The sequence below is a fragment of the Chelonia mydas genome, chromosome 21, assembly GCF_015237465.2.
Source record: "Chelonia mydas isolate rCheMyd1 chromosome 21, rCheMyd1.pri.v2, whole genome shotgun sequence".
Taxonomy (NCBI): domain Eukaryota; kingdom Metazoa; phylum Chordata; order Testudines; family Cheloniidae; genus Chelonia; species Chelonia mydas.
In genome coordinates, this window is record NC_051261.2 from 3411402 (window position 1) to 3437764 (window position 26363).

The window sequence follows — 26363 nt, forward strand, 5'->3', positions numbered from 1 at the left end:
GGTAGGTATTTATACACTAATCAAGTCACCCTTAACCTTCTCTTTTCTAAGCTAAATAGATTGAGCTCTGTGAGTCTATAACTATGAGTTATGTTTTCTAATCCTTTAATCATTCTCATGGCTCTTCTCTGAACCCTCTCCAATTTATTAACATCCTTCAACTGTGGACACCAGAACTGGACACAGTATTTCAGTAGCAGCTGTCCCAGTGCCAAATGCAGAGGTGAAATAACCATGGGTTTATCTTCAACCTTCCCAAGGTCCTCCAAGTCCCTAATTTTTCTCTCCCCTTTCACCTCCCAAGGATAGGCCATACTAGTCCTGCAGAGCTCCTCAACTCAGCAGACCTGGGCACAAAGACCCAAGGAAGAGCCTTGAACACATACTCTTCTCTTGGTACCTTTCTAAACAAAACCATTAGTGTTAAGTACGTCCACGAGAGGCCAGGGTCAATTAGGAAACCTGAAAGTGAATACAGTTGACCAGTCCCCTGCATTCGTGATCTTCTCAAATCACCCATGGAAATTGCTTTTGAAATTGGAGACAATGTATATTGGATCAACAAGATTTGGAAAAGACAAAAAGTAGAAAATAGTTTTATGGTATGACTTGCAAGCTCAGTCATAAAACACTTTATACAATTACAGTTGCATCCGATGAAGTGGGCTGTAGCCCACGAAAGCTTATGCTCTAATAAATTTGCTAGTCTCTAAGGTGCCACAAGTACTTCTTCATACAATTACTGTGATACATATAATTAAGGAACTGAATCATTATCGTGGCCATTAAGCTCCTTTCTAAAGAGAAATTAAAAGTATAATGCTCCTAGACAGAGGTTTCCAGAAGCTCAGAGAGCAACACACTTCCCCAAATTGCAATGGAACAACATACTTTTATAGCAAGCCTCAATAATTTGATGCTGTTCTCACCAGCCTACCTCCTCCCATTGTTCATTCTTACATCACATTATGCAAATGGCTAAATAAGCGGACACTGTATAGAAAGTATTGTGTTATACTAAACCAGTGCTACAACGTAAGGAAGGTTTTTACAAAGTGTTTTTATCAATTGCTTTATGTTTTGTTCCAATATTTACTCTCTAAAAAACTCCAAAGGTTTTTGTTTCTGTTCTTTTTAAACTTAAAATCAACTCCACAGTGTGAGGCAAAGGCCATGAAATATTCAGCTGCTCCATAACCAGATATTAGTCAGTCTTTTGAGCAAAAACCAATGAAAAACACTGGCCAACCAACAAAGGCAATAAACAAATGCTGAATTGAAGGAATGCCAAGATACCATGCTTTCCAACAGCTGGATTTACAGATACAACATTGCTCTCCTATCCCAATGGAGCTGGGATAGGTCTTCAGAAAATTTCTAACCCACAGAACTGGGGAGGGCAAAACTGGACCTTCGCTTTAGAAGCTAGCAGGGCACATTGAGAGCTACGTGATGCTCTTGCTTCAGAGCAAGTATTATAACTTCCAAGAATTACCTGGTTTTCTCCTTTCCCAACAAGCGTGCGTGCACAATTCACACTATCCTGCCAGTGTTTCAGACACTCAGGATACCATGTTTTTTGCTTATTGCCTCTGCTCATGTAATCTGAGGGCTCCGGAAGTATCATTTTTTTTACTCCCCGAAGTCTTTCTGTTCCCAAGTGCACCCAACAGCTCTAAAACCAAAACACAAATAAAAAGCCCACTATATATTGAAATCTCATGATATTCTGGGGCCTACCTCAATGTTTGAACCCTGGAGTTGGCAACACTGTACTCCATTATTGTCCGAGTCCAGAACTACTCTGTATACTACAATCTTGCAGGTGTGAAATTAACACAGGCTCCATTACAGGACACCACAACATGTATATAGCTCTCTTTATACTGTAGTTTGCCCTGTGACTCCTCACAAACAAGACTTACAAGCCAAAAGGCACTTAAAGAAAAAAAGACTGGTGGGTACTTAGGGACCGTGGTTCTCAAAGTTTTTCTTATTATGGTACATGCTTCCATATCAATTCACAGGTTATCTCCCATCCAACTGTCCCAATTCAAGTCAGGCAACTTCTCTGTGGCGCTTGGTTATCTGAAACAGTATTTAATAAATATCAAGGAGACAATATTAGGAAAAAAAACAATAACTTGATTTAATGCCTTGGTGGTGATGGCTGCTTCATTATATTCCCAGTATTTTAGAGCTGCTGTTTATTTCCTCTTTGTGACTAGGACTTCAGACTTAAAACTGAATCCTCCTCCTCCCCGTCCCTCCCCATTGCCTGCATCCAATGTTCAGATTGTTAACTTGCTTTAAAGGTTGTGACCTTTAATTTTGGGAGTCTGTAAACTGAATTGCACTTGCCTCTTCACCAAAGAAACACTGGAAAAAAACAAAACAGCTGTGCAGAGAGCAGAAAGAGGTTTAGGTTTTTTGAGTTTACTGGATCCCAAAAGCTCTTGAAAATGCAAAGAGCCAAATTAATTCTTAGTGTAAACCGGTCCAGATTGATTTGCAGAATCCTGAAATTGTGCTATATTTAGCAGGAAACTGCTTGAAGACTGAAAGATGCTTCACCACAGGAACAGCTGCAGCTCCATGGACCACCCACAAGTGATGCCATGAACCACAGTTTGAGAACCACTGGTTTAGCCCCACAATGTAACTTTGGGCCTATTAATAAAAATTTTAAAATTTTAACCTCCCAGCACCTCTTTATAAACAGCCCTTTTAGAAATAAACGTATTGAACATAAAAGCTTTCACCTTAAAAAGATTCTCTTCAGATCCCACTTCCTTATACTTGGCAACCACCTCCCCACACACAGGCTACATCATAGCCGTTAGGCTTCTGGTAGATGCGTGAAAAGGATTTTCTTTGGAGCCAAGCAAGTCAACTGCTGAAGCTGACCACCACTAGAAACTCCCTTCCTGGAGCCGATTGTATGGCCCACACAGCACTCCTTGCCCTTGGCTGTCCTGGAGTACAGTCAGACTGGGAGTTAAAGAAGAGAGCCACATCTGGGTTACAGTGTGATGTGGGCCCAGAGTCAGAAGGTGAACTGAAATTGCTTTGTCTTAGCCTAATTTCACCAGAACAAACTGCAAAATAATCACCCAATTTTGAGGAGTCTGTTTCTCCCTCACTGTGCGCAGGCCACTACCATCGCTGTCAGCGGGGAGTTTGGGAAATGGAACAGTAAGTATTTAGTGAGCACACACAGCCCCTAACAGGGTCAGAAACACTGAAAAGCCTTGGAGGCATTCTGGTTAGTTCATTTATTTTCTCTTTTTAATGTTGTGGAATTGTAATGTTTATGTTGAAACAGGACTATGTTCCTCCCCAAGCGCATGCACCCAACCCCATGTCCAAGAGATCGGAGTAAGGGTATTTCAATTTAGGCCTTGCAGGGATGGGACTGTCAACAACACTCAGTACTGGCCTCCCTCTGCTCCCATTGACTTCAATGGGAGTAGCTTTAGGTCAGCATATATTTGAAAGTTCCATTCTACAAATCACCCTTGTCTAGCACTCCTCAAGCACTCTCATCCTAATGGTTTTTTGTTTGCAATGTAGATGTGACAGCCCAGTTATAGAAATGCAGAGATGCATTTCCTAGAATGGCTGTGATGCCACTTCCACACTATAAATAAAACATTCTATAACCCTGGCTTCCCTTCTACCCCACAATGTGCCCTGGTTAGTACTGTAGTGTTGATGGGACATTGTACTTGTGCCTGGATAGAAAGGAAGAAATACTTCTTTATATCTCAAGCCATGGTGATCATCAGCACATTCAAAAACTGGGGGTCATGTGTCTTTTTATGTGTGTCTTAAAATTGGGTATTTAGATGGCTAAATGTTCGCAAATGCACGTACAAAACTGCACTTGCAATTAAATGATAGTATGAGAATAAGGCACAAAATTATTATTAAATAATGATACCTATTTCTTAATTAGCACTTTTCATCAGTAGATCTAAAAGTGCTTCGCAATCTTTTTCATGTATTGATCCTCACAACACTACTCTGAGAGAGAGAACCATTATTATCCTCATTTTACAGACAGGGAATTAGGGCACAGATAAGCTAAATGACTTGACTAAAGTCACGCAGGAGGGTCCATGCTGGAGCAGGGAAATAAACCCGTCTCCCCTATGGCCTAGGCCAGTGCTGTATCCACTGGACCACTCTTGCTCCCAACTTGGAGCCTCTCTCGGGGGGTGGGGGTGGGGGGGGTCATGGACTTTCAGGCATACAAGCCATTTGTATTTAGTACAATAACATTAAGGCAAATTCTGTCCCTGAACTTTACAGGACAGGGCCATATCATTTCTGTGCTGGTATTTCTCTCACTCTGTCATCCAACCGTACAGCCCACTGAGGGAGTCTCCATATTGATGATGATCAGCCTAATTATGATTTACAAGTCTAGTGCTTTTGAAAGAATACGAGAATCCTCAAGCACTTATCACCTTGCTTTGGGTAACATATACCTACAATTCAGATATAAGCCTAAAATGACCCTATGTTTCCTCTCTAGTTATCAAGCATCTTGTAAAACGCCCTTGGTATGCACATCAAAAAGGCATCAGCAGCTCAGAACTGCATTCCAATCCAGTCTTCATCACGTCATGTTAACCAGCGGAGAAGCTCCACGACCACAAACTCCCTCAGGGCAGCTTTTTATGTGTTAGTGCCACTGCCAGTTTCTTTAGAAGTTTCAGTTACTAGCACAAGTTAATTAATCTAGGTGTAACTTTTAGTTTTATACAGAAATTCCATAGAAATAATTCTCTTTTAATGGACCCTGACACCTACTGTTTGTCAACCACCAGAAAATGACAGAAATAAATCGACTGTTCAGAGATACCTGCTTGAAACACTTTTTGCCAGTCTGTGGAGGACAGTAACATTCTCTCTTCCCATGAATCATTGTAAAATCAATGTTTAAATAGCCTGCCTGCTGTTCCTCTTGTATTGAGCTTTACTAGTCAAAGATGCATGGTATGTTGTTGCTTTTGTCCAGAGTTATTTGCATCAACCTTTCAGTAGCTAGGTTTATTCTCAAATCCAGATACGCTTCCAAAGCCCTGTTCTTTTCCTTTCCCTTCTGCAATACCATCAATTTCTTCCCAATAGAGACATTCACCTCTATTGCTGTCCCTTGATTTTAAGTATTTTTTTACACCATAAGGAATATCCCCCAAGGCCCAAATGACAGTTGAATGGTCTACCTCCTACTGAAAAATCAATAGAAGTTGGGTACCTAACTGCGCAAGTCTATCTTTGAAAATACTCCTCATTTTGTCCATGCCCTTCCCATCTACTACTGAATTTGTTTTTACAAATACATTGAATTGTTTACATTTTCCCCAAGTGCAAATTTGGTAACAGATGGGATGCTTTTCATAATCTCTGGCCTGCAGTACAGAGGGCTCAGTTTGTATCATTTGTCTCTACCAACAACAGCTATTTGTTGTTGTGTCTGCAGGTGTGCATTTACAGACCATGTTTTTCCTGGTTTATGTTAGCTTTAATTATTTTATTGTAGATTGAAATTCGCATTGCCATAACAATTTTTCAGAGGAAATTCAAAAAGATAAAGAGCTTGCACTTTAACTATCCAAACCATACCCTACAAAAAAAGTCTTAAAGCACTTTGTTGTTTAGGTACCTGCTTAAATGTAGTATAATCTAGCAGCAATTTAAATGCTATACATTCTAATAGTAGGGCTTTGGTAACATTTGAGAATTTGTATGTCTAACACTTCCCAACTCTCAAACTCAAAATAATTTACAAACAATCAATCAATCTTCAAAACCTTCCCAGTGCAGTAGGTAAGTATTATTATACCCATTATACAGATGAAGTTCAGAGGTGAAGCAACTTGCCCAAAGCCATGGAAAGAGACTTAGTGAAAGAGCTGAGATAAGAATTCAGGAGTCCCTGGCTTTTGGTCCTGTCCTAAGACCATACCGTTGTCTATTCTCTCCCCCCTGGCCCCAATGTATAGACTTTTGCTATTAATATGCTGCCCTCGTATGTTCTAGGTTTATAATAATAAAAAAAAAATACAAGCCAAAATGTCAAAATTCAAAATCATGAGTATCAACAAGAAAGTGTTATGAGAATAAGTTTGAAAAAACCACAGCAAGAGCCTCTGGATTTTACACAGGGGAATATGGCTGCAAGAGTCATCTTTGGTCTCAAATACAATGATTGAGGGGAAAACACCTTTGAAGTTTAAATCCTAAGACCCACTAGTCACTACTGAATAACAACTTTTAAGAAGGAGAGAAATAAATACATATTTTGAGAATCATGTCTTCATTTTAAATGAAACAGCCATCATTCCAAATGCAAGTCATAGAAGCGTACAGTATGGCTATGTTCAATAATGGTAAATAATCTATAGTGCTGAAAGTTAGCTTAAGAGAAATTCTGAATGGGTTCTGAGTGAATGCTTAGATCTTGAAAATCAGAGCAGGTCATATTTATGATTCTGGAAGTGTTCCTCCTGCTGGAATCGCACAGGGATAAACTTAGTGGGTCCACGCCCAAGAAAGTAAGTTCTGAGGTGTCCCTTGTTTCCATACAACTGGAGACAAAACTCATGTGTCAAGAAGAAACCTTCTCCTCCAATAAAGACTTATTCCAGAGAGAAGCCAGTTTAAAAAAAAAAAAAAAAAATCTATAGATTCAGTTTATATCATACTGACTGAGTTTCTGAATAACTGCAGAATCTTCTACTTGCATTCGTTCATTGCATTTCTCAGTGCATGCAATGTTACGAATAGCGAGTATGATTTTTAGATATGCTGTGTACATGGCAACTCCCAACGAAGATGGCTCAGTACCTCTGAAAGCCAGCCACAGTATCTTACTGGTTATGTCTTCTCAATATCAAATTACTCAGAATTATTACTAATCCGCAGTTTATGATATTTCAGTGATGTCAGCTTGAATATACTACACCTAGGCCTTTCAAGTTATTAGCATTTGCAACAACAACAAAATAAAGCTTTTTTTTCCTGGCACATCACTCCCCGAATCCCAACCATTTAACATTCCTTCAGCAGTCCCAGTTTATGCACTTGTTCTTCAGCTCTGAATAGCTCCAACCCATGAAACTGACTAGAAATGGCATGAAGCAGACAGATAGGGATCAAAAAAAGGAGCGTGTTTTGTGTGTGAAGTGACCCAGATTCAGAATAACCCAAAAGAGAGTGATTTTTCCATTTTGTCAGGATTTTGCAAGTTATTAGTTTAAAGGTTTACAGCTGTTAAGTCTGATTCAAATCTCTTGAAATGTCACACCCACCCACTGGGGAGCTCAGCTGGCAGCTAGGGCAGTTTGCACACTGAACTGTCTCAAATTTCCGCTCCAACATATATAAGCCAGGAAGATCTACAGCTGTAATTTCAGGTACAGCAGCAATTTACCCTATAAGCCTTTAAACACTGGCAAGTGTGCGGACACATTTGGATTTCCTCTTTGTAATGAGTTACTGATGTCAGTCCATTTTCTCTAGTGGATAATGTGGGCACAACTATTCTGGTCAGGCTCAGCAAAGAAGCCATAGGTACCAACTACACTCTCACTTTGAAGAGGGCCCTTTGAGAGCAAATCATTACCTGTCTCCTTCCATGAAGGATGAACTGAGCAGATTTCAGCAAAGTCTGCTAGTCTGTGCATAAAAACAGCTAAACAAACTCACCCCGAAGTCCTCTGTACCATTCCAACCCCATTTAGACCTCAGCTGGAGCTTTGAATTGGAGCTGAGGTGCTAGAAGAAGGCCCCTCTGTACTAGAATAAGTTTCACCCTAGAAAAATTACCCATTAAGGGAAAAAATCTCTCTGAAGAATGAGTTACAGCTTCCAGATGAGCAAGTTCTTTTTATTTTAGTCACTAAAAAATGAGTCATACGCAAGTAACTTGGCTAAAAAAAAGTGGGGGAGAAGGGGCAGGAACATGGAGGAAGCTACTCATATTTAAACTCCGACTTACTGAAGCGAACCTTGCATCTTAAACATGCTGTACTATTAGCTGGGTAAGACGGCCAAAACAGAGCAGGAAATGATACTGAGGGCGGTGACTAATGCTTCCACTGAGCTTCAAGTACACATCAAATGGGTAGTTTTATACAGACATGGCCACATCTGAAAAGATCAGAAAACTGAACCATTGCCGTCAATTGGAATTATTCAAACAATACTCAGGCAGATGGAAATATTTTGTTCTAAAATTCTGAGTGTTTATTATGCAGAATGGACAAAGCTAAATATTTACTCCTCTCCCACAGTTTTTGTTCTCCCCAGAACACAAAGGGAATTTCATTCTTCAGGAAAGAAGGGTGCTGCTTATAAACAGCCTTCTTCCCTTTGGATTTTTTCACCCTTTTGCAGTGCACCCAGAAACATCAAACTTACCTTGAAATGGACTGATTGCAAACTTGGATATGGCTATTCAGAAGATGGTGGGGAGGTTATTATTGTTGCTACCTTTAGATTTTATTTTGAACAAGCTTTGCACTCAAGCCTTTGAAAGTTTACTTCATATATTCTAGAAGTGTTGCAGAAATCTGGACACTCTTGGAGTCCAAAAAGGAATCTCTAGTCCACACAATTGGAAACTTTACTCTTATGATCTGAAGGGACATTAGAAAATGGCCCCAGGATAACAAACTTTTGTTTTCAGTGATTACTCTTTGTAAATTTATGAGAAATGTTACAATTGAGCAGTTTGTTATTGTAATCAGATTTAATGTAGGTATCATAGGGACCTCTATTTAGAGTTGACATTGGTCACTAGGTTGCATGTTTTGTTTGTAAAATATGTGAATGCACCCAATACAATATCTGATGGTTGAAGTATCTAAGTTATACTTAAGCCACCATTTGTGTTAGTAACCTGATTCTTAGTGATGTTATTGTGTCCAATGCATTTTGAGAGATGCAAATCACGTTTACTTACTGCAAGGAGCTCATGAGAATAGTTGAATTGGGACAAAATATTTTAAGTTTACGGCTCAATTGTCTGATTAATCTTAATGTGCAGAGACTGTAGCAAAGCCACATGGGTAGATCAAAGTTGCCAAGTGAAAAACTAATTTATGCAATGCCATCTGTGAATTAACTTATCAAAATTGTTTGATGTAGTCTTCCAGAGACTTTAAAAAGAAAACATTCTCATCTCTACAAGAGAAATTTGCAGCTTTCCTATGAATGAACAGTAACTTAACACACCAATTGTATTCCGTGTATAGGTGAGTGGGCAGCTCTGCTACTGACTTGTCATGTAACCCGGGCAAGTTATTTTACTTCTCTGCCTCAGTTTATCCAAATGTAAAACAGGGACAGTGACCCTGCCCACCTTTGCCCAGTGCCACAGGCTCTACAGATGAAAAGCATTGTATAAGAGTTAAGTGTTTATTATCAATAAAGCCAGGAGCAGTATTCACTAGGAAGTACTATTTTAGTCAATGGAACTTAGTAAAATTGGGAATCTAGTTATAGACCTTTCTTGTGAAATCACACTTGACTTTCTGCTAAAGAAACAAGAATTTGTCAATACATGTTAGCCAATAACTGAACCAACCATAAACCTGAAGATGAAGGACCAGTCATCTTGCTTGTTAAGATTGGCCTAGAAATTGGGTTCAATTGCCAGCTGTTCCACAGCCTCTCTGTCTGATACTGGGCAAGTCACTTCATCTGTCTGCACCTCAGCTCCTCCTGCCTATTTAGATTGTCAACTCTTTGAGGTAGGGACCATCTCTCACTAAGCACCCAAAATAAGGGCTACTAGGTACTCCTCATACAAATAATAAAAAGTCAGGGACTAACAAGAACATGCCACTTTCCTATCTGAAGGTGGAGGAGGATAGGAACTGAATCCTGACCTCAAAAGATTCCTGAGTGGATGTTGCCTGAATGAGTTTGTCATTTGAGTATGGAAAGACAGACCCAGGTATGGCTCTTTTCCGAGATGAGACTACATCTCTTTACATAACCACCCACTCATGTTGCCAGGACCTTCCCATTGAAGGCTGCTCAGACTGCCAAAACACTATTGCAAACAGCACAGCTCCCCCTCCTCCCCTAAAACCAGAAGGGAGCTCTCCCAACCTGTTCTCCCTGGTTTGAGTAAGCTGTGCTCCCTTCCGCCTTGATTGATGCAGCAAGAGTTGCTCCACCCTGTTTGCATCTTTATCTAGCAGCTGTAACCCTTTGAGATTGCTCAATCCAGAGTCATAGGCTGGTGACAGGGGTAACAGTCCTTGTCTAAAGGATGATAAGGGTGCACGTCCCTCTACATTACATTACTTTCAATTTCTGCTGAAGCTAAAGAAAGCCCTGCTTTGCATGTGTAATATCATGGTGCAACGAACTAATTATGTTTCTTCTCCCACCCCAACAAAAACTACATAGGAAGAAAACAAATCTTTTAGTCAAAGAACTGGAAACAAGAAAAGGCAAAGTTTAGCTCCTACTTACTCCTTCCTTCAGAGAAAGAGAGAGAGAGTACACTCTTAACTATTCACTGTCCTGTTCCCAACCCCCAAGACATCTTCAACCTTTGTGCCCCATTTACAGAATAATGAGTCTTTCCATCCCCCAAATGTAGGGAGTCAGCCAAGCTATCCCCCACCAAGGCAGGATTTTTCCCCACTGTATATTTATCCTTTCTTGATGCCTGCTTCCTGTGTGCCAGGACCCACTCCTCTCGTTTAAAACCACTCTTAATAATCAGGACCCTCACAGACTATGTATTCCAGGCCTTTATTTTTTGTACAAAAACTCATCCAAATTACGAAGACAAGGCTCCTGACCTGGGGAAACTACCTTGGGTTTTTGTAAAGCTCTTTGTACACTTGCAGCATTCTATCACGGTTAAATATTAGCCTTTTAAATGCTTTGAAGGGTATTAAATAACAACATGCAACCAGGTCCTCTCAATTTTAAATGATAGGTAGACAACAGCTCACTTAATTATACTGGCTCTGGTTAAGTTCAAGGGGTTAATTAAAAAAAATTATACTTGTGAATTATCAGGGGGTAGCCGTGTTAGTCTGTATCCATAAAAACAACAAGGAGTCAGATGCAGCTGAAGAAGTGTTTTTTACCCAAGAAAGCTTATGCCCAAATAAATCTGTTAGTCTTTAAGGTGCCACCGGACTCCTTGTTATACTTGTGAATGTGTGTTTTTGTTTTACTTGTTATGGGTAAAACCTAAGGTGTCCAAAAGACACCATTTTACTCTATTCTGTTCAGCTTGTTTTCTTTGTGCATTTGACAGCATTTTGAGTACACCTGGTATCCCTTTCATCTGTGCATGGCCCCGAACCTACAGACAACAGTGCCTGGGCAGATTGCTGTGTTTCTGAGGAGCCCACTAAAGTCAATGGGGCTCCATGAGGGCGAAGCAGTCTGCCCACGTGCTCAGCTATAGGACTGGGGCCCACTCTGTTTCCCTTGTTTGCACCAGTCTTCTACACAGCAAGAGAAATACCAACTTTTTGTCAAGTTGACAGTGTCTCTTCAGACCTTATTGACCCCTAGTCCCTACCCTTGCTATGGGGTACTAGCGTCCTCCTTGCAGATAGGGGCCCGAGACATTTTCTTTAACATTTCTCAGAAGTGCTACCACCAGTTAGTAACAACAATGAGCGTACTAGGATTGTCAGGCTTCAGTTGGCAGCTGCCACTTTAAATATTCTGTTATAGAGTCCTACACATAATAAGGCTACATCACAAATAATTGTGGCTACATGGAGCTCTGTTTACACGAGGGCTCCCATTACTGCTACCCTTGGTGAGAAAACATTGGAAAAAAATGCTAGTGTAGATGCAGACTTAGCGGTCTTCAAAGTATTCCTTTTTGGAAGTGCTGACTACCAGATTCCTTCAAAATACTAAAAGCATGAGCACCATCAAAATAAAAATACAGACTACTTTCAATGGAAGTAGCATTCAAATCACACTGGTAAATCATTACACTTTGAACTTAACATTTTCCAAACTTGGCATAAAAAGAATCTACACTAAGACAACATATATGGTTCTCTTGCTTCAAGAATTTGCTCATAGCTGAGTTACATATACTTGAAAATAGGGAGCTAGAATCAAAGTGCTGACACAGACTCAACTACAGGCTTGTAGACAGAGATGCTATAATTAAACAATGTGGACTGCATTTTTCCTGAAGAACTGCAACCCTTACAAAAATTAGACCTACAACCCTACTTTTAAAAAGTGTGGGGGAGGGAAGAAGGGGAAAGGCAGACACCAAAAGACAACCAGCAAAAAACATCAACTCCTACAGAGAACAACAACATAGCCACCAAAATGTTTTGCTTCTACACGTATTTGCACTGCAAACCAAGATTATTATTCAGTATTTCAGTCCTCTGCTGTTCACTTGAAAGGCTCATGTTGTGGCACTACTGAGATACAGATCAGCTGAAGGGAGGAAAGGAAGTAGAAGGCGAGCAAGCATCAACATTTACCAAATTGGCAGGGAAAAAAAACAGATGCTACTCCCTTTTTGTACTCTGGCTTCTACATCCCTTGCAACACCCTCTTATTGTTGGTAGGCTACGTCTGTGCTGAAATCAAAATATTTAATTTTTCAAATGGAAATACGTTGCTAGTGTTTTAGAGTCTGGGGATAGAGACATTTAAATGAATGCCTGTAGATTAAACTGCCACCAGTTCCTTCAAGCTGTCTGTACTACAGAAACAAATGTCACTTTCTCCATTTCCCGCCAAGAGATGGGCAGACACTTGGAACATTACAGCCACGTGTTCTCGTTATTTTTACCTTGGAGTTAAAAGTGATTCACTGCAACTATTACTATAAACAAGCCTGTTTAATTTTGAACATACGAACCTCATATCACATGCCAAGTTCAAAGTTACTATAAACCAAGTCATGAAAAATTTCTTATGATTTCCTCCAAAAATTAATCTCTCACACAAATACTCAAGCCCCAATCTAAAACCCACCATTTTTGGAATGGGAAGTTTTGTCTTGATCAGCACTGTACTAAAACGGAAAGCCCACTCTTCTTAAAGAGCTGCATACTGAAATGTACAGGAGGAAAGATGGTCTGTGTTAACAGCACAGGACTGGAAACAGGAGACCTGAGTTCTACACTCAGCTTTGCCAAAGACCTGAACTTCCCAAATTGAAATCTATGGACTATTACCGGTCCATTGAGAGATAGCAGGACATATAAGCTGGCTTCTCATTTTCAGCTGGTAAACTGTATTAAGAGAAGCTAAAAGTCTATTAAATACTTTCCTAATATGAATTCTTCATGTCAGCAATTGTGCAGTTGCCACAGAATGTTATACAGTCGAGAATGGGAAGGGACGTGGACTGTGTAACCATAAATAGAAGGGAAGGTGTCCATCAGACTCACACTACAGAGACACGGTTCATATGAAAAAAAAAAAATTACTGAGTCCATGGCAGAGATCTCAGCAACACCTCTGGCAAGTCACTTAATCACTACAATCAATTTCTCATCACTTAAACATGCGTATTACATCCTCCACCCTTTGAGAGGTTTTAATGAATTTATTTTTGTGAGGCAAAGACCACCACAAAAAATCACTATAAATAAATGGACAAAGTGGACTTTTAGTGCTTTTCTCAAATTGAAATTAAAACATGATTTGACCGATGTCTGTTCATCTCACAGTCTATCTGCATTATTGCAACAGTCCCCATCTCTGTAGCAGTTGACTTACATAAAATTATCTTGTATAGTTACAGCAGTGGTAAGAATCAATTGCGCAAATACTCAAAAGTAACACAGAAGAAGTAGTATCACTATTGCTTTAATTATTTTCAACAATGTCATAGCCAATATGGAATAAAGTATAATGCAGAAACTATATAATTAACTATCATATACATATTAGAATTGTTAAACCAGTTACTATGCAACACAGCAGACTACTTACTCTGTACTGCAGATATAATCTTTTCAGTTAATAGGGTATTTTTTCCCTTTTAAATTCAATCCAGGTAATGGCCTACATTATTTCTTTTAAGAACAAGAAAACCATTTAGTTCCAGGAACTCCAAAGAGACCAAATTAGGATTTTTGTACATCTGTAAATTAAACATTAGGCAAGTGTTTTTTTGGACATTCATACATAAATTTGTTCCTGGGGAGTGCAGACACTTTGTACACCAACACTTTCAACTAGAAGTGAATCTTCATAGGTGAGTAATAATGCCCTAAAAATAAGACTTATGAATATGTTAAACAAAATAATTTAACTACTTTATTGAATTGCTTCTTGGCACTGAAATAGTCCAGGGTCTAATTCTATTACTAAGTGTTTAATTCAATTTGAAGTGCACATGGAAAATGCATTATTTGATTTAAAAAAGGAACTTTCAGCCAAGATTGATTTGGTTATGGCAACATTCTAGTTACACTGCTTGCTCAAAATGTATGGTAACCACAACAAATCAGTTTAAATAACTCTTAAATAGGTCAATTAATCTCTGTTTCCAAGTATCAGATACCACAATAAGTTCAGTGGACACATTTACCCACTTGGCAAAGCTAATGACTAGCCAAGAAAACTATCAGCTATTTGAAGATTGCTTTTGTTCTTCATGTATGTCATTGGATATGTAGTTTTACAATAAAAAAAGGCAATGCTCAGAGTTCAGTATGTAAGGGACATCTCAGGCTACATGCTAGTGCTACTGCTTCTGTACAGTCTCCACTTAGTTCAGCTGGCACAATGTTCACCTTCAAGCCCTCTTCCATGAAACATTCACACAAAAGGCTTTGGACATATCCTTTCCTATAATTCAGCTGAGTATGTGCCCTCTATGAACTACTCTCACAAAGAATCCTAGTTCCTACAATAAACCTTGAAGGATCTCACATTATGCGAGTTGTGAGAATCACTACCACCTGAGACTTTTATAACTTAGGACCCAATTCTGCAAAGCACCTGAGCAGTCCCGGTCAGCTTCAGTGTGACTACTCACATGATTAAAGTTAAACACCTGGTTAAAAGTTTTGCTGATCTGAGACCTTAGTTCTGTACTGCAGTTCATTCAAGATAAATCTGAGAGAAACATTTAAAAGAAGCAATTCATTAGTCTTTGAAAATACACCTGCCTCAGCCTTTTTCTTTTTCAAACAAAACTTTTAGTCTGTAAGCATCAAAATATGCACTTCTAAGAGACGGACTGCCCACCTCCTTGCCGTGCATTTTGAAATGCTTGCTACCAGCACTTCAGCTAGGGAACAAACACTCTGTGCATCTACAGCCTGAAGTGCTCAAACGGCGAGGGTTATTTTGGGTCCTGTTGGTCTGCATTTCCAGAAAGTTGCTAGGGACATGTGCCAAATAGACAAAGACAGAGGAGAGAAAGCCAGAGGCAAAGCTCAGAGACCAACACATACTGCATCCTCAAATTAGACCAAATCACTATGTCACTGGCTGTAACTGGCAGGCTCCCCTCAAAATGGACTGCAGTACCACTGCAGATTTAATACTAATGAGCGCGACCCTGGGAACAGAAGGACAGGAGCCTACCTAAGATGTGCTTCCACAGGAAGTGCTGTGTATCTCTACTGTGGAAACACAGCGTCACAGTGAATTACACCGTTCAAATGTAGCAAACCACACAAGAATAAAAGGTCCCCCTGAGAAGGCATTAACACACAGCTGCATTTGGGCATTTCTCAGCTTTTGACCTCGAGCTACTAAAAGTTTTCAGCACAGGATTTTTTACAATATGGAAAAGTTCTTGAGGAAGACGACTCAGATCTTTCCTTTCTCCCTCCACCACCATCAAAACAAGTAAATGTTACCGGATACAAACACTAGACAAATTGATTTTGTGAGTGGTCATCTTTAATTTGTTGTCTGCTGACTTGTACTGTATGTCATTCATTTCAAATCATATATAATTTTCATGTTTCTTCATAAGGTTGCTGTGTAACTATTTGGAGATATTTGGTAAAAGATTCAACATGGAGCAGAGCTGAGGTTGCTTTGTTGAAATGTGTTATTCTTACCAAGTAATTTGTTATATAGACAGGTAAGATTGACGATGTTTTTAACTGTTCACTTCCTTGTTTATGTACTTAGGTTTTTTACATGACATGATAAGATGGTAGATGGTCACTCAGCAACCTTAACTGGTTTTAAAAACAATGGATGTTAGTTCTAAAACAACAAACAATCACAGATAAACCCACTGGCTTACTCTCTTCCAAAAATGGCATTCATCTTAAGAGGAGAATTTTGGCAAAAGACGACTTTACGCCATTATTTCTTTAATCCCATATAATGTATCGATACAATATTTTTTGCCAGTAAGATACCGGAGGATACAAGTTCTTAAGTTTAAAGGATTTTTTTTTTAATTCAAATTATAGTACAACACGATGTTTTAAAAGCTGAGTTTTCATTCTGCAATTATTCCTCGAAGGAGCATTTTAGATTCACACTACATCTTAAATATGAATATCTCCCAAGGTTAAATCAGTGTTTTTTGCAGCAATTAAGAAAGGCTCACTTTAAAGAAATGCATGTATGGTTAATATGAAATAGTATCCCATCAACTGTACTTAAGGACTGTTTAACGCCATCAAGGAGTTTTAATGAGATCAAACAAAATTAAAGTGAAAGAAGTTTGTCCAGGGCAGTATTCTAACATGGTTAAAAAGCCCACCTTGTCTAAACTGGTTGCCATTTAACTCCTTCTGTCTCTCTTGCTTAAATCTCTCATCTTCCCCCTACTGTGCACTTTGTCTTTATCCTCTTCCCCCACCCCTGGTGTTTTCAAGCTGTCCCTAGAAGCAATCTGCCAAGCCACAGGGAGGACACTTTGGAAACTAACACTGACATGACTATGCATTTTAAAATTTCTTTTCTTCTTCTTGCATTCAGGCTACCACAGCTTTCAAGAAAAACTTAGGCTACCTCACAAGAGCTGTATGTTTAAATGTAAGTCTCAGTGGTAAAGAGTAAAGTCATGGACTTTTGATGAAAACAAAACGTATTTTTAGATAGCAAATCTTGCTAATTTGCTCATCCACCTGTTGTGTGTGATTACTGGTTTTTGTGTACAAGTTCTCAGCTACGATGTCTATACATACAGAGCTACAGCTGCGTCACTGCAGTGCATCTGGTGAAGATGCTCTGTGCCAACGGGTCTCCCGTCAACATAAAAAAACCCACCTCCGCAAGCGGCAGAAGCTTTGTCGGCAGGAGGAGCTCTCCTGCTAACACAGCGCCGTGCATATGAGTGCTTGTGTCAGTGTAACTTATGTCGCTCAGGAGATGGAATATTCACAGCCCTGAGTGACGTAAGTTTTGCTGACAGGCTGTAGTGTAGACCACAGGTTCTCAACCGTTTTCTTTCTGAGGCCCACCCCCACCCTCCAACATGCTATAAAAACTCCACGGCCCACCTGTGCTACAATAACTGGTTTTCTGCATATAAAAGCCAGGGCTGGCATTAGAGGGTAGCACGCAGGGCAATTGCCTGGGGCCCCATGCCACAGGGGCCCCCGCAAAGCTAAGTGCTCAGGCTTCTGCTTCAGCCCCAGGTGCAAGAGCTCAGGGACCAGGGCTTCAGCCCACACGGTGGGGCTTCAGCTTTCTGCCCTGGGTCCCAGCGAGTTTAATACTGGCCCTGCTTGGTGAACCACCTGAAACCTGCTCTCGCCCGCCCAGGGGGCCCCGGACCCATTGGTGTAGACATAGCCTAAGTGAGTTCTCATCTCAGTAAACCCTCATTACATTACTAAATACACCATAGCACATTTACTAGTTTTTTTATTAGAACTGGGTGAAGGAAGGAAATTCCAATACGCAGAGAAATATTTTTTATTACAAAATTTGGTTTCATTCCAAATCAGAATGAAATGCTTAGTCTAACTAAAGTCACGTTTGGGTCACATTTTAATGGCTGTGATATACAAGAGGTCAAACAGATGCTATATGGTTCCTTCTGACCTTAAACTCAAACTCTATACAATTCTCTGCAAAAGGAAAAGGAGTCCTGGCTCCAGGACAGTCCACCTGGTGAGCTGCCCCAAAGCCACAGACCTTGGGAGCCTGGGCTGTTGAAGAGCTATGAGGCAGCACATCCAGGACTTCCAGGTTCCTATCAGCTCACCAGGCAGGCTACCAAGGAGCTGTGAGCCTGGAAGCCTGGGCTGCCACGGAACAGGGTGGGCAAGCTGGCGGGGACCCTGCCTGGATTCTGTCGGAACTTCGTCAAAAAACAGTCTCCACAAAATGGTTCAATTTTGATGAATGGGCAAATTCAAATAAAAAAAACTTCATTAGCATTTTTTCCAACAGGCTGTTTGTTATTAATCCAAAAACAGCTTCTATCCCAAGCGGATGACAACTGTATTCTCATTCAATTTTGGTGTAACGTTGACACTTAAGTATTCTGGACCTCTGATCCCCATCTGTAAAATATTAGCAGTTCTCTACCTCATCAGGATGTTGTGAGGATAAATACATTAATGAATGTGAGGCACATAGGTATTATGGTAATGGGGGCTGTAAGTACCCCTGGCAGAGTGAAGAAAAAGAAAGAGGAGAGAAGACAAGAAGCCAAGACAGAAGGCAAGGAGGGAAGCACCCTTTGTGCACCACAGAGCTGCCATGTATTCCACATTAAACATTTAAAATGTGTTTTACATAAGAGGGAGGGAAAAACGTTCAGCCCTTAACTCTAGGTCAGTGTCTGCTAGATTATAAACTAAATTCCTGAAAATACTAAGATTCCTTGAATAGCTGAAGCTGTATAAATCAAATGTATATACACAACCCGATTATGCTATGCAGCCTGCTCTAAAGGTCATGTTTGCATATGTAAGTCTAGGGATTCTCACTACCTTAAAAAGCGCTTCCAAGTTTACTGTATAAGTAACACACAAGCAACAAAACTGTCCCTACCCTCTATGCACATGGGCTAATTAAATGTCTGTTCTAACGATTATTGTTGAATGAAAAACATCCACTTTATGGTAATTAACTAACAATTTTATGTGTACCATTTTATATTTCAATGCCTTGGGTGATGAGCACCCATTTCAGAAAAAGAAACCCCTAATAAAAACAAAATGCGGTGCTAAAATAAATTTATTCCTAATCAAAGATGCACCTCTTACAGTTCTTTCACTAAATAGCAAGAGTAACACTGAGACTTCACAGGAGTCTTGCAGTATGTTAATTACTCCACAGAAAAATAGTTTTAATAACTTCATTTTATTGCAAGTGAGAGCATCTAGTATGCCTGCTAAATCCTATATTATTCATCTCTCTCATTTAGTATTATTCCCGAGAGCCTGAGAAGAAAACCACACACACACTTCATTCCAGCACTAAAAGGCACTGAAAACCCATACACAAAACATCAAAATACCAATATCTACATTGAGCATAAAAAGCTCGGTTTTCCCCTGGAACTCTCAACAAGCAGCGCAAAGTTTGTCTTAATTACCTGTTTGGTACAGCGTTCTGAAATCTTTCAAGTCTGCTTTTAAACTACCTATTTTGCTCATAGCACAAAAAACTATGGAAGCTTTAGGTAAAACTCAAATATGTCCTCTTCATAAAGGGCTTTGGTAAGTTGAAGACTACCCATCACCCTGTATCTGTGAATCAGTTCGAGGGGATAGCCAGGCACAGTGTGAGCAGGCGGTACCTAACTCACTCACATAGCTCGAACTGCACCTCCATCCATTCTTGTGAGCCAACACCCACGATATTCCAGTCTTGGGCCTTTCTCAAGCAGACACTGCCAACTGTGTGGCAGAATTGTGAGAGATGCAGGAATAAAGGCTAGGAGGAGACCAAGTTTATTTTTGCTTGTAACCTCAACTTCACACAGCTCTCCATATGGTAGCATGAATTTGAAAGTTTAATTCGAGTATACATTCTGTACAGGGCATGTGGCCCTGCTTTCACAGGGGCCTGGCTTTATTTGGCACACGCAGTTTAGGCTGGACTCAGTCACATGTGAAACGGTCATAAACCTAAGTGAAGTAAATGTCTCTAAATTGCCTACCTCCCCACAAATGATACCGGCAACACCCTCAAGCAAAATATTTGCCACTGTAAAGCACCAGGATTACTTTAACCCCTAAATTAACTAAGATCTTCTTTTATATAAGTAAAGGCTACACAGAGCAGGTGGTTCCACACTTGATGACACTATGACAACATTTATACAGCACTTTTGCAAACATCTGATTAAAAGAGGATATATAGATGGGGAACTGAAGGGATTGAGACGTTGACTGTCTCAAGATCACACAGCGAGTCAGTGGGAGTGGGGACCACCACCAAAGACTGTTCTGCCCTTTAACACATGCTACCTAACTGCACTACCACGCAAGTGACCTAGGTTCTATTTTTAAGGTTGGTCTCTTGCTTCCTTGGGCCAAGCCCTGCTATCTTTACCCAGGAAAGACTCCCAATGACGTCAAAGAGAATTTTGCCTGAGTAAGGACTAGAATATTAGCTTTTGGTTTACAAGGACTGAAAGCATTGCTGGGAAAAAAGACTAGGTCACAGGGAGACAAAGGGTGCTAAATCACACTGTACTTACCTCTCTGGCCAGTTTTGGAACCATATTGCCAGCCTAGAGTTGGCTGGAAAACTCTTGAATTTTTTTTTTTTTTTTGGTGACAAAACTGAAATTCTCTCTGATGCTAATTTTAACTGAAGGAATATTCAGGTTTTTGACATCTCTGTGATCGATTCTGAGGAGAATCACATTCAATCTTTCTTGGGCAGAAGAAGGTCCTACAACACAGGCCTTAAATGTTCTAAAAAAGGGATACCATTACTTTCATGCTGTGAGTTTTAGACCTCTTGCCAGATTCTCTTAAAGGTTTAAATCTCTCCAAAGCTGACAGGCTTAAGTGGACAAAACAACCTTGGCAGTCCATCCCTAAAACTTCTTAGGGAAATTAATTTTGCACCCATCTTCAAAAAGGAAAAAACCTTCCCATAGTTTAACACAGTTTTGTAGAGTCAGTTTTAGCTTCTAAAAAGATCAAGACTCATTTCAACAGAAACAACTGTTAAAAAAAAAAAATCTTATGGACAATCTGGTTTCAAAAGATGACACTGAGTTTAACTTTAGAGGAAAAAGAGAAGGCATCAATAATCATACACATCTAATCAATAGACCAGGTAAGCAGCAATGGCAGTGATCCAGAAATACTCCCCTGCTCAACAACTCTCCTAGATGGAATTAAAAACCATCTCCAATAATGGCAGTTGCAGAAGTAATTTCAAGAGAGGTTAAATATGACTGAGGCAGACAAAAGCCAAAAAAGAAAAAAAAGTCCCTTGAAATGATAAACCACAAGCAACTAGAAAAGGAAATTTCACCAGTTTTAGTGCTGGAGATTCTTGCTGCAGTCAAAAAAAAAAAAGCTCACAGCTTAAAATGCTTCAAAAGAAAGCTAAATTGCACTACATACAACCTTACACAGAGAACTGTTTTGCCTTTAAACTATCACATTCACTTTAACTTCATAGTAGATGGTGTATATATATATATAAAAGGGTATTACCTTGGCTGTCAGTTGTTTGTAAGGAAAGGGTTTTTCTGACTAGCCTCTCCCTAAAACTACAAATGTATTCACATTAGAGAAGAGAATGCTATAAAAAGGGGCACAAGAAGTGCCAATTTGAACCCCTACTGAAGTCAATTCAATAAATCTAGCTCAACTCCTCCTCTTCCCACACGGGCCTTTCCAATTTTGTGAGCAGTCAACCATAAGCTCTATTTTCAAGTAATTTGTCAAAAAAAGGTACATGATACCATCCAGGTCAACTGTATGAAACAGCAGAGTTCATCATAGCCTGATTTCCTGAAGTGCTGAGAGCCCACAACTGGGTGACGGGAATGAGAGCTGTGGGTGCTCAGAACCTTTGCAAAATCAGGCTCTATAGCTATGAGAACACATGCAATATTGCAGTTTCAATGACAAATGTGCATGTTCTAATACTGAAAACATTCAACATGGGTGATATCTTTGGATCCGACAAATACTTTAACAAAAACAAACATTCCAACAAGCCTCTAATCTGTGGTTTCAGCCACTCAAAAATTAAATGCAACTGGTCTGTTCTCCTGTAGTGCTCTCACAAGCAGCGAAGTTATGCAATGCGGCTGATTGACAAACACAGTAACTGCTACTAGGTGTAACAAATTTCCAGAATGCAGTCTCCTCCAACAGCATTTGACAAAACGGTAACAGTTACCTACTATTCACTCACTCGTTCCAGTCCCTCAACACATATATTAAACGCTGAAGCTGCATACACATTCAACAGTCCCACTTAAAATGATGCAATTAAATTTATCTGCTTCAGTCATTATATTCATCACTGTGATCTTTTCAGCAACTCCACGATAACAGAGCTGAAACTCCTGTAAGGCAATATAAGCTCTGCTTATTGAGAAAAACAAATAAGCAGGCCCAAAAATCACATGTATGCCAAGTGCTCACATATGAGGATAAGCACAACACCTAGACACACTCTATCAGGGTAATCCAATTCACTTCCCAACAAAGGACTGAGTAGCACAAGAACTAGTCTCAAAAACTTCTTTTCTCTTTTAGTAGTGCCTCTTAAGTGACAGTAAGACAATAAGCTATCATTGCTCAGAGCAACATCACATAGCACCTGTTCACAGAAATGTTTCACTATAGTCTAGGAAAATGCATAATAAAGGCCTAATAATAATAGTAGTTGGTTTATTTGCGCTGCCTTAAATCCAAGGACCTCAGAGCATTTCACACACATTGAGTTAAGCCTTGAAACACACTTGAGAGGCAGAAATACACCGAGGTCACAGTTCACCTAATGTAAAGCACCACTGAAGGCCTCACTTAATTAGGCTAAGCAGCTTTCTCATCCAGTTGCAAAAATGATTTAGCAAAGCTTCATTTTAACATTAAAATTTTTTTACATTACATGTATCCGAATAATAATTAAAGACGTCTGTCATTAACTATCTCTCTCGTTAATGGAGTAATTCTTTGCAGAGCAGGTTTTATTTAAGTGTCAGGGATTCAAAATGTCACTTTAAAAAAAAAAACTGCACAAAAACCAGATTAGGCTCTCATTTATATCAGTGCCAATCTGGAGTCACTCCACTGACTTCAGGTAAGAACTGAACTTGACCTCAGTTGAAAACTGATTTCAGTGGAGGCACTCTGAATTTACACAGTAACACAAAACAGAATTTGGCTTTAGATTTTAAAAAGTACCTAAAAGTAGTCAGTCAAATTCATTTTTAGAAAGCAAAGGTCAAAGTCAATTACTGTATGTACACATGATCCTGCCCTCATCATATACTGGGGTGGCCAACCTGTGGCTCCGGAGTCACATGCGGCTCTTCAGAAGTTAATATGCGGCTCCTTGTAAAGGCACCGATTCTGGGGCTGGAGCCAAAGGCGCCAAATTTCCAATGTGCCGCGGGGTGCTCAGTGCTCAACCCCTGGCTCTGCCACAGGCCCTGCCCCCACTCCACCCCTTCCCGCCTCCTCCCCTGAGCCGGCCGTGCCCTCGCTCCTCCCCCCCCAGAGCCTCCTGCACACCACGAAACAGCTGATCAGGCGGTGCAGGGAGGGAGGGGGAGGGAGGCGCTGATTGGTGGAAGGCTCTGGGAGCTTGGGGGGGGCTAATGGGGGGCTACTCATGCGTTACTGTGGTTCTTTGGAAATGTACATTGGTAAATTCTGGCTCCTTCTCAGGCTCAGGTTGGCCACCCGTGTCCTATACAAAGTCAATATTTTAAATCTGACCATGGCACCCACTTAATACAGTGATGTGTACAGTAAAAAAAACCTAGAAAGATGAAATAATCCAGGTATCGTAGATAGAACATTAACTCAGAGGATAGGGCTGACCCAATAAATGGGCAGACTACTCTGTGGTGTTATTGGGACATGAAAGGCACAAGTTTCTCTGCAAGTTTTGTATCTCGTTTAGTTACAAATGCCAAAGTTACTGTAATAGAAGCTGGCAAGGAATGTATATCCCATCCCCCACCCCCAGTGTTTTCAGTCTGTTCACTCTGTGCATTTGACAGCATTGTGTGTGTAGAATATTATTTTTCACTGTTTCCACAGTACATTCTGCTTCTCCCTAGCGGCAAAGACCATTAGAGCTAAACCAAAATAAAATGATTACTGACCAAAAATAAGCCATCCCTCCACTTCTGCCCTTAACCTACCCACACAATTTCAAAATGAGACTTAAAGGTAAACAAACTTTCTGTCAAAACCAGTGCAAGTTACTAATTTAATAGTCAAGGGCTCCTCCCTGAAAATCTTACCCCGCCCCCAGCCTCTTTATGTTAAATGCATTAGCTAGAGTATGTCAGAGAGCCTTAAGTACCATGGTATCATGTGGGGAAAGGCAGTCTCTCAGAAATCAAGGTCTGACCCATTTAAAGATGTGATAGATTTAAACTATCATTTTATACTGCATCTGGAAATGAACAGGAATAAGTATCTAAAACACAGGTATTAGGTGCTTCAGCAAGAAACATCAGTTACCAGCAGGTGGTCAGCTATATCCTAAAACAGATGAAGTTTCGCCACCACCTCCTCCCTCCCCTCCCCTCCCAAAAATGAGTTTAGAGAATGGGCAATAATTAACCAGATTATCAGAGTCACAGGGAAGCTGGGACAGTCCTCGAATAATGGGCCTGTTATCTCTCCATAAGGTTTTATCAACCACCAGAGACATGGACCCAACTGAAAAGTGGTAGCTTGGGGTCCCCGTGCCCCACCGCTACAGTAATACCAATTGAAAGCCTAGCAGTGAAGACCTTGCTCTCCACAGAAGCTAAAAGCTCAGTCTGTTCTAATTGATCTTATCATCAATGTACAACAAAGGTTCCTCATGGTAAGCAATGCTCTGCTGCCAAAGACTGCAGTCAGCAACCATTTGTCAAACTATCCACCATTCGATATAAGCCCACAGATCAGAACTTTCTGGATGCAATGGTGGAAGCAAAGTCACAGTTTTTCACCCTAAACAGTCACAGCAGGAGATGAACAGAAATGTTACAAAGTGGTTTCATAAGCCTGTGATATGGGACCAATAAAATAAATCACCTGACCTGATGGGAGAGGAGCAACCCAACCTCAGTACCCAGGAGGTAGTGGTTAGTCTATGAGAAAGGTCTGGCCCTCTGCCCCTTCCATTTCCATAAAACAACACTCCTCAGCTAGATGGAGCAACTGTGAAAGTCCTATGGTTGTCATGGCAGCCATAACAAGATACTAAATAGTTTTACACTGTTTGAATAAACGGAAAATGTAAGATGTATGGCCTAAATTTTCAAACTAACTAATGATTTTTGGGTGCCCAACTTTAAACGCCTTGAATGAACCTAGTTTTAAGAGAGTGGGTGCTGAGCATTTACTGTAAAAAATCAGGCCACTGGAAGATGTCTCAAATTGGGCACCCAAAATTACTAGTCACTTTTGAAAATATTGGTCTACGCATCAGAGTCTTTGTTTAATTGGAGTGAGGAGAGCTAGAGAAGAAAGCAATTTGTCAAGCATCCACAACTGCCCGGAGATTTTTAATAAGATGCTTTTAAGAGTCTACCTTGACCATCCATGTATGAACTCCTTTAATAACTTGTCAAATATGCTCAATTTCCAATAGTGTAAGGTAAACTGGTCTTAATGTCATTAGCTATCTGCTTTATCTACCAAATCAGGTTTAGTATGAAAGAATTTTTAGCACATGCCAGTCAATGTACACAGAAACCAAGTTGCCAGCTATACAAATAACAAATCTCATTTGACCTTTGAAGATTCTCTGTTGCGGCCTGCTTAGACACTTATTAAGAAAAGCACGATCAAATCAATTCAGAACATATTCATCTGGGGCCTTACAGCTTAGATTAATGCCATTTAATCTTGTAGTTTTTTTCAAACACGGGAGATTCTCTATGGAACAGAATTGAGACAACGTGATTTATATACTATAACCCGGTTTTATTCTGAAAGCCTTATATTACAACAACCAATACTATTTCGACTAGTAAACATGACATTTAACATAGTACGTGTAGAAGCAGCATATTACATGTCCCTTTATAAGGATCACAACTTTGTTTTAGAAACCTAAATTGATCAGACACAACCTATTATATGTTGTTGGAGGAAAGGAGAGTTAGAAAATAACCTTTATAGAATAGATAAGTTAAGATCAAACTATAGAAAGTAATCTCCTTTGTATAATTCATAAAGAATGAACTAAGAAAATCTAATTAGGAAGGACAGAATTGCACATGT

At 40.0% G+C, this 26363-nt stretch overlaps 1 protein-coding gene across 5 annotated transcripts in view; it reads right to left on the reverse strand.

The window, feature by feature from the left end:
• RAP1A (RAP1A, member of RAS oncogene family) overlaps positions 1-26363 on the reverse strand; it is a 67934-nt gene that overhangs the window by 33239 nt on the left and 8332 nt on the right. The gene's annotated exons all lie outside the window — the stretch shown is intronic.